Raw genomic sequence first — 9,689 nt, 5'->3', positions numbered from 1 at the left:
TTGGTTTAGGAAGGTAACTATAAAACTAGAGCGGAACAAGAAGAGGCTCAAAGTAAAGACAGGAGGAATGAAGTGCTGTTGGAACATGGTGCTATAGTGATACAACAACAATTATTAAACTACTCTTCTACTTTAGCCCATGACAACAATAAAGAAGTATCGTGGCCCACAAATTCAGCCCAACAGGATACAAAAAATTCAATTTTAATTTTAGTCTTTATTATCTTATCTTTATCTTATCTTTAATTGTTCTTATCTTATCTTTATTTGCTTTTATCTTTCATAGGACAATACTCTATATATATTTAGTTTTACCTTCATAGTTTACAACACACTTCAGTACAATTCAATCAATCAACAATCAATAAAAGTTCTTTTCTTTGCTTTTCCTATTCTTTCACAATTTTATCATGGTATCAGAGCCATGGTATCCTCCTTGAAGAGGATATATAAGTTATCATCTTTTCAGTGAGAAATCACCATACTTCTTTTTCAACCTCCTCCCACAATAATCAATCTCCCAATTTAGCTCGAAATCCAACCAATCCTTATTACTGCCATTCAAGTAAAAAATTCAACATCAGTCTTGGTTACACCTGTTCTAACAGGAAACAACTATCATTCATGGAATAGTCACTATGGCCAGTGTGCGTTTCATCTGCTCCTTCTTCTGGGAGTTTCATCTGCATCTATTCTAGCAGTTCAATCAGCATTCTGGTTCAGCAGTTCAACCTGCATCTGTTCTAGCAGTTCCATCTGCACTCTTATTGCGCTCCACGCGCCCTTTTTCTTTATTGCGCTCTACGCGCTTATTTTTTTATTTTTTATTTTTTCATTCTTTTTTTTATGAAGATCGCTGCTTGCTCTCTCTCCCTCAAGCACAACATCTCCTTTTATGTATTTTTGCCGTCGGCAGCTTAAGCTCCGCCGCACGCAATTGTTTAAAGATCGCTGCTCAAGCACAGCATCTCCTTTTATGTATTTTTTGTCGTCGGCAGCTCAAGCTCCGCCGCACGCAATTGTTTAAAGATCGCTGCTCAAGCACAGCATCTCCTTTTATGTATTTTTGTCGTCGGCAGCTCAAGCTCCGCCGCACGCAATTGTTTAAAGATCGCTGCTCAAGCACAGCATCTCCTTTTATGTTTTTGCCACCGGCAGCTCAAGCTCCACCGCACGCAGTTTTTGAAGATCGCTGCTCAAGCACAGCATCTCCTTTTATATTTTTGCAGTAGGCAGCTCAAGCTCTGCCGTACGCATCTTCCTCTGCGTCACCACGTCAGACGCGCTTTTCTCAACAATTTCATCGGAACTTATCCAAGCTGTGGATTATTGACATCTTCTATCCACCAGCTTGCGGGGGCGTATTAAACTACTCTTCTACTTTAGCCCATGACAACAATAAAGAAGTATCGTGGCCCACAAATTCAGCCCAACAGGATACAAAAAATTCAATTTTAATTTTAGTCTTTATTATCTTATCTTTATCTTATCTTTAATTGTTCTTATCTTATCTTTATTTGCTTTTATCTTTCATAGGACAATACTCTATATATATTTAGTTTTACCTTCATAGTTTACAACACACTTCAGTACAATTCAATCAATCAACAATCAATAAAAGTTCTTTTCTTTGCTTTTCCTATTCTTTCACAATTTTATCAACAATCTAATATTCAATGGAAAAAAGAAGAATCAATGCTGATGTTGGAAATGCTCTCCTTTCCCTCCAAATAAAAAGAACATTTTCCATTGGTGCTAGTAGAGGGAATAAAAGTTCTAGGAGAGGAAAGCTGAAACTGAAGCAACTGGCAAAGAAAGAAAGTTCTAACAAGTCGACTGTAGGAAGTAAACGAAGATCAAAGGGAGAGAAGGAGAAGTTGGAAGTCAAGAAGCAATGCCAAAAGAAGTCACCATGAAAGCTGAGGGAGAGGGTGTCACCCAACAATTGGCAGCCCAGGAGATATGAAGATGATGGTGTGAAATTGTCAGAATTTGAGGAAAATGATGATGAAGAAAAAGAAGAGGAGGAGATAGAGTTTTAAATTGTGCATAATTTATTATAAAAATAAAAGTGAAACTTTTTAATTGTGACATAGAAATTTTTTTAATTTTGACACCAAAATTTTGTAACCATACATAGGTTCTTGTTAAGAAGAAGACAAGGAGGAAGAGGAGGTAGAGATGATGATGATGATGATGATGATGATGATGATGATGATGATGATGATGAGGAGGAGGAGGAGGAGGAGGAGGAGGAGGAGGAGGAGGAGGAGGAGGAGGAGGGAGGTTTTGAATTATACAAATTTATCAGAAAAATAGCACCAAAATTTTTTAATTGTGACATAAGAAGTTTCTTAATTTTGACACTGAAATTTCTTAATCATGACACAAGAATTTCTTAATCATGTCATTTTCAAATAAATAATGTATTTTCTTATCATTGAATTAGTTGAGTGATATTAAACTCATATATAAGAGGTCTAGCCGTTTCTGAGTCATTTGTAACAAATTGATGTACTTTTTTTGTTCTAATACATATTTAAATGTAGGACGATTCTACTATGCTGAACCCATATACCTTTTTTACATGCTGATGACAAATGGAGTGGCTGCCGCAATGACACGCGTTGAGAGAGACTGCCCAAGAAAGGTAGCTTTCTGCGTTGCAACAGAATATGGGTCCCACACACTTTTATTTGTCGGTTACTTTTCAGGTGTTTATGTTTCTAACGTTGGATTAAATAAGGTGTTAATATTTTTTGTAATTAAGGTTGGAAGTTGTAGCAAAAATGAGATGGGTTATTTTACAAAAAAAGGGTTTGGGTTTAGCCAAAAAAGCCTTTGTCTTATTACTAATAGTGGATTGTAAGACCACCAAAAAAAAGGATTGGATTAGATTGACCCAAAAAAAAAAAAAAGAGGTATGTTTATCATGTTACAAGATTTTTTGTTTTGCTTAAAAGTATTAAGTAAAAAAAAAAAATATCATAAATAAAAAGCCTATAATAATGTATAATTTAATAATTAAAGTTGTGACCATATTTGTTGGCAAAGATAAAAGATAGTGATAATATAATTTTTGAATTGAAAATGAATTGTTAATTTTTTTTTATGAAATTAAAGAGCATTTTTTAAAAATGAATTGTCAATAACAATCACCTTTATTTACTTGTATCGTAGAGAGTACGGTACTCCCAGTTATTTTATTACTCGGTTTTCTTATCGCTATATTTATAATTTTTATTTTTTTTAAATTGTTAATAATTTCACTCAACATAAATAGGTGAATGAAAATACAAATAAAAATAAGAAACATAAATATGAGGGGAAAAAAGTAAAAAAAAATATTATAAAAATAAATTAGAATAAAAATACGAAAGCTATGAAAATAAATAATCATAAAATTAAATAATCAGTAAAAATTATTGATATACATAATATGGCCTATAACAGAAACAATAATTATGGTATTAAATGTTATTGTTCAATAATTTAATTTTGCAAACAGTCTATAATTTTAGAATATAATTTTTTATTGTATTTATGAAAGACCAACAGAAATAATGAATAATGATATTCCTAGTTATGTTGTTCCTGAGACCTATTTTTTCTTTTTTCCATTAAGACATTAAAAACCGAATTTTTTTTCCCAAATTTTAGGTGGTCATTTTTTTTCCCTCTTTTTATCTCCTATTTTTTCATCTTTTATGTAAACAAAATTTTAAATCAACCTGCCAACATTTGTCTTAGTGACAGAATATGTTGGTGTGATGTAAATATTGTAATTGTTAGAGAAAAAATGTTTAAAATTTTTATTTTTATTCATGATGGTTATTAGTAAGACAATTATTTACTAATAATGTTGTTATAGTTATTATTTATGTTACTTGTTATTATTATTAGTATTATTGTTATTATTATTATTATTTTCTTTGGAATGAACTTTTAGGTGGCCTATAAAATGCTCTCCTTATGTGTTCTACGAATTAGTGTTAGCTGAGAAAAAAGATATTAGTGGTGTCAGGGGTGCTTTCTGTCTACTTGCTCTACGAAACACATTTTCTTTTGTATACTTAAGTGATAATGAGCACTGATGGTGGCCGTTTTCCGTTCTACGCGGTGCGAAGGGGTCGGGTTCCGGCGTTTATCGCTCATGGCAGGAGTGTGAGCAACAAGTCAATGGCTATCGAAACAGCGAACATCGTGGGTTCCGTGATTTGGCTGAGGCCGTGGCTTGGCTGCGCAGCGCCGCAGCTTCTCCCGCCCGACAGCCAACACCGCCTGTTCAAACAGTGAGAAGAAAACCTTCCAAGTTGTTAGAGGGGGCCTTCTGTTCAATGTCTTCATCGCAGCTAGTATCTTCCGGAATGTTAGATGTATAACCATTAATGTTGCCTTCTCCCATCAGCTTAAGCTTTTGGGATGAGTGGTTTCATAACATGGTATCAGAGCTCTATGTCCGAAAGGTCAAGAGTTCGATCCTTGGTGAACCCCAAAAGTGGCATAAGGCAAATAAAAGAGAAAAGAAGGCCTATGCAAAATCAAACAAACCCAAAAGAGGCTCTTGTTTGAGGGGGAGTGTTAGATGTATAACCATTAATGTTGCCTTCTCCCATCAGCTTAAGCTTTTGGGATGAGTGGTTTACAGGGAGGTGAGATGCAAAAACTTTACTTTTAAAACTTTTATCTAAGTTTTCATTTAGCAAGCTTTTAATGCCAGAGTGAGTGTGATGTTGATGTGCAGTGGTAGAGCCAGCAAGTGAGAGGGCGTTCATGCATGTAGAAGACATGGAATTAATGTTGTTGAGAGCGTGTTCGTTCTTTCAAATTGGTCTCCCAATTTTTGTCCCCCGCGAGATCAACCCGAAGGATGATAATGTGCTTTTTGGTTTCACGGTGGTGCTCCCCCACAATGGAAGAGGACTCGATCTTGTAGCTCACGGTCCGTTGTGCTACAGCGAACGCTTTGCTCGTCAAGAAGTTTCGTTCACAATGTTGGATAAGATTCTTTCTACTACGGGTTATACTATTCGTGATTACAATCATTGCATTGTTGTACGTGTCACGGCCCAGTTGAATCAGGAGAAGAAGGAAGAAGTTGGCCGATTGAACGACCAAATTCGTAAACTTGAGCTTGAGAACGAGGAGCTTAGGGGACAAGTTGAAATGTTTGGGGAAATGTTAGAGGAATAGATTATGCCTAATAGTCTTCCTGTGGTTCTTTTTTAAAGGTTCTTTTTGATTTGATAAGATGAGAGACCTGCCTTTATGGGGTTGTAAGGGACGATGAAGATGGTGCTTTGGTTGGGGTTTTGACCACAAAGAAACTTAATTTGGGTCCTAATGGAATAGGGTTTTCTGTTGGGTTCCCTCTAGGTTTAATGAAGTAATTGTTAAGTTTTATTTATCAACTGGCTGTATGAAATATGTAAGTTTGTTAATCTTAATTAGATGGATGTTGATCAGTGTATTGAAAACGATTCTCGGCTCCAAAGAGCTTTTAAAATTTATTTTCTCAAAAATTTGTTTTACCAAAAAAAAAAAAGAGATGCAACAAACTAAATTAAGAAGCTAATATTGTCCAAATAAACTGATAGAATAATAAGCTAAGACAATTAACCGCTTAAGTTTGTAATCAGTGTGATGACTGGTCTTTCTTTCAAATTTGTACTTGCACCAAATTGGAATAAATTTCTAATTCGATGATTAATAACTAAAATTAAGAATCCGTTGGTGCATCAAAAAATCAGTATTAGCAATCTTTCTAACTATCAGTGAAAGAAATAATTGTTATAATAATTTTTTATTTGACAGTCACTTATAAAGTTTTTGATAATGAAATTTAAAAAATCAACAAACCTAAGTACACTAATGTGTGACCAGTCCGTATTTTTTGGTGGAATTGTTTTGCATGGAATAATAAAAGTTTGTCTAACTTTTAAACAGATTAACTTTGTAAAAGAACGTTGTATTTAAAATTTTTGTACATGAATAGTAACGATTAAATTTAATGTTTGTATTTTTAAGATTTGAGTACATGAATAATATAATTTTTTTGAAATTTTTAAACTATTAATGTTGTAGATGATTGTTGCATTTGACATGCCATTTAATGTATTTTTGAATAAATTTTGTCAATTAATTTATTTAAGATATATCAAAAAAATTAAACAGACAACACTGAAAACTAAAAAACAATATTCATCTACAATTATAATTGGAATTTATTTAAACATATTTATTATTCTTAAGAGAAAAAGTGATAGGATATATCTCCGGGGAGGTGATGAAGACCCTAAATGAAGACATTAGGACTATCTCCGGGATCCTAGTGGAACATGGGAAGATTCTCCAATCTCTGATTGCTGCGGTTGGTCCTCTGGCCGACCTAAAGAAAGAAGGCGTGCAAGGCAACGCACGGATGGTCGCGTGTAGGAAGACGCGGGCAAAGGTGGCAGATGAACCAGAGGCGACTTTGGTTAGCAAGAAATCTGTGGGAGTTAAACGTGGTGCCGTAAAGATCTCACCGCCACTGAAGCCCACAACTAGAAGGGACACAGCCCGCCAGAGGCAGACATAAAAGAACCGAAATAGTGGCCCCACTAAATCCGCTAAGCTAAAAGTAAAGAAGTTTTTTTTGTTTTGGCAATTTACATCCAAAAGTATCAAGTTAGTTGCTTCATCATGTACTGTTGGTGCAGCAGAAGTTAACATATAAAAACCAGGATTCTGGGTCAACTGAAGGTAGTGACGTCCGCCAAACTGAGCATGGGTCGCCGTTCACATATCACACACACCCCGCCTTCCATGTTGCATCTGAGATGCCGCAAGTAATGAGTTTAATGTTTGGGTATTTAGTAATATTTATCTCCTATGTGAATTTTCCTGGTCTTAGTCCTACTGGAATTTGCTTACACGGATTTTGTGTTGCTTTGCTTGGGTAGTGTCTTGAGTTGGCATTTCGGCCACCAGACGGAATGCATTTTCAGGGGTCGGAGTTTGCCGTGGCCGCTTACATTTTTTCGAAGAATCTGGATGAACGGTACGTATGTATGCGGCATGGCTTGGTGAATGTGACTTGTCGTAATGTTACACTTGAGATGTATTCATGTATTGGAGCGTGACCATGCTTGTTTACCGTTTCTTGTGGTAAGGAGATTCTAGTTGCGGATGAGCACGCACAGGGTGATCGGCGTGCATTATGGAGCTTGATCCCGGGGCAGCAAGTTGTTGACGACGTAAGTAGTGGTTCACATACGTTGTTGTTATATGTTGGTGTATGGGAAGCCTTACTTGCAGTCTTGAATAACCGTCTTTGTGGCAACAGGTTATCAACATGGTGGCCTCCATGCTCAGCTTCGACAACATGTCTCCTAAGTGGTTTTTGCCAACCACCTTTGCGGTAAAATTATGTCCCCATATCCAGTAAATTGTGCTAACGATTCTTCTTTTCATGAGAAGTTTGAAATGAATTTGTCGTTACAGAAAAGGATGTGGAAAATTTGTAACTTTATGATTAGAATTATGACCACTTTTCCTTCTCGGGATGAAAGATAGCGATAAAATAATTCCAGTTTGATAATTGAAATAATAGTCTGATTACGTATGGAATAAGTAAAAAAAAACATTGAATATAGGTTCCAAGAAGCTATGCTACGTAGTGATTCTTGATTTCTTATCCATGGTTAATTACATTATGCGTATGTAGTGGTGTCCGGTGTTGTGCAATTTATTTTAAGCAATATTGGAATGTTAAAAATTTGCTAACATTTATAAATTTTGAAATTAAATTTTAATTTTCATTATTTATTATGAAATTAGAGGTTTTCTGAAAATTATTTGTGAACTGCAATCTCTTTTTTCCACTTGTGACATAGAGAGTACGTCACCGTTAGCAAAACCATAGGCGGTTGACTCGTCTATGTGTCTGATCTAAAATTGTGTTTTCATGTCCAGCAAATTGCGCTAAGTCCTGTGAATCATAGCATTGACACTTTCGAGTTCATCCGGTCTAACTTCATGGGCTATGCGGATAACTTGCATCGGGTAACAACTTATTTCTGCATTTTTATTGACAATATTCCTTTGCCGTTACGTTAGTGTTGTGTTAGAGTATTGGATAAACTCAACTTGTCATGTGCCTTGTACGTTCTTGCTGTCTCGTAACTTATTTACTTCATTTGTGTAGATATATGTTCCAATGTACAGGGAGCAACATTGGTACCTGATGATTGTGGATCTAGTGTTCCGCAGGCTAATTTACCTGGATTCTGCGAAGAATGCGTCGGAATATGAAGCCAGGATTGCTCAAATGAAATATGTGGTGAGTACACAGCACGTGACCCTTATCAACTCCTCATGCATTTCAGGCATTAATAAACGTTTCCACCTTAGTAGCTTTGAGTACAACTAATAAATTGAGACCTTTCCAGGCCTTCTTCATAGAGAATATGTTACAAGATACGAGGTTCTGGAGTGATAAGGGACATTATAAACCACATCCCTCCACGTTCGACCTCGACGAGCCGGAGGTTGGCCACCAAATTGAGGGCTCGTATGTACCATACTAATCCATGTTTTTGTTTGTTGAACCCTAAAATAATAATGTAACAACAACAGCTGTGACTTTACTTTCCCGTGTAGAAACGACTGCGGAGTGTGGGTTGTTCAGTGGATGATGCAATCTTGGGTGTTTAGAGATTTCATGTTAGAGGTAACAAACACTCCCAAATTCAAATGATGCTTTAATTGACATTGTTAGATGCCATTGTTGTTACGTTGCAAACCTATCTTACCTACATACTACTTCAGTTGACACCGTAGTTGTCATTGCTTGAAATCGTTATTGCTACTGTCCGGAATTAGCTAAACCAATTAAATGATGGCTATTGTAGGATGTCACCAGTCAGACTAGGATGCGGCTTGCTCTTGATTTAGTCATGGGTAGACATAACCCAATTGCTCGCGAGGTAGGTCGGAGGGCCATGGCTGATTGGGACAGAAATATGTCCCGTTCCAAGCGTCGTCACAATGGCAACAATACACCGGCCGATGCAGGTCCATCCCGTAGTGGCAGCTTGACGTTCTAGGTGGTATCGTGAAAATTTTGTTGCGGTGGATATTTTGCTATGATGAATTGTGCACCTAGTTGCATATTTTGCTATGATGCATTGCGCACCAAGTTGCGTGAACCTCACGTGTGTCGTTGGGATATACTTGGGGCCTCACTTTTGTCAATATGAGGCCCTGTGCCATCGCAAATGAATCTTTCTTATGCTAATGACTCAACTATTATAATAGGTTATTCCATTCAAACCATCTATGAAAGTAAATGTATCAACATCCAAAAGAACAATTAAGTGGCCTATCAAGGTGCTTCTTAAGCGAGTATTATAAATACGATAGCAACTAGGAGTAACAACAACTACGTCAAGCACAAAAATCCTAAACACACTATAATACACCAAACATACACCAACAACTAAGCAGACTCAACTAACTCTGGACATAATATGCTTCTCGATGCCATGCCAGTGAGAAGGGAACCATACATTGTTTAGCGGGATAGCATCTGTTAGTGACCGGTATTCCCCCAACCTTTGCGTGATCCTTTCTGTATTCTTCCGAGAAAGACCCTAACCTGCATCATTATGGAAGCAAATGTTCATAACAATTTTTTCGCAGTCAAC

This window comes from Arachis hypogaea, chromosome 17 (assembly GCF_003086295.3).
Source record: "Arachis hypogaea cultivar Tifrunner chromosome 17, arahy.Tifrunner.gnm2.J5K5, whole genome shotgun sequence".
Taxonomy (NCBI): Eukaryota; Viridiplantae; Streptophyta; class Magnoliopsida; order Fabales; family Fabaceae; genus Arachis; species Arachis hypogaea.
The sequence above is the reverse complement of the archived record's forward strand: the minus strand, read 5'-3'. Positions refer to the sequence as shown.